Genomic DNA, 467 nt, shown 5'->3' with positions numbered 1-467 from the left:
ATTATTTTGAATTCATTTATTTAATAAATATTTACTGAGCACCTACTCAGTGCCAGGCAGTCGACAAAACAAAGAAACAAATCTCTGTTTTCATGGAAATTATCTATCATAGTAGAAAAGATAGGCAATAGAATGTCAACATTTGGCAGGTAAATGGTGGCAAGTGTTGTGGACAAAAGAAAAGGATATAAAGTATTCTGGAGAGGGCAGCGAACGTAGATGGAGTGGTCAGAGAAGGTCTTACATGGAAGGTGACCTTTGAAGAAAGGTCTGAAAGAAATTGTAAAGTGAGTCATGCAACATCTCAGGGAAGCACATTCCAGACAGAGGAAATAGCAAGTCCAGGTCCTGAGACAGGAGCAAGCCAAGATCAGGAGGCCAGTGTGGCTGAAGAGGGTGTGAGAGCGGATGTAGCAGGACAAGAGGTCAGAGAGGGGAGGAGGGTGGGAGCCGGGAGCATTTAGATA

Source organism: Galeopterus variegatus, unplaced genomic scaffold, assembly GCF_000696425.1.
Source record: "Galeopterus variegatus unplaced genomic scaffold, G_variegatus-3.0.2 Scaffold31958, whole genome shotgun sequence".
Classification (NCBI taxonomy): domain Eukaryota; kingdom Metazoa; phylum Chordata; class Mammalia; order Dermoptera; family Cynocephalidae; genus Galeopterus; species Galeopterus variegatus.
The sequence above is the reverse complement of the archived record's forward strand: the minus strand, read 5'-3'. Positions refer to the sequence as shown.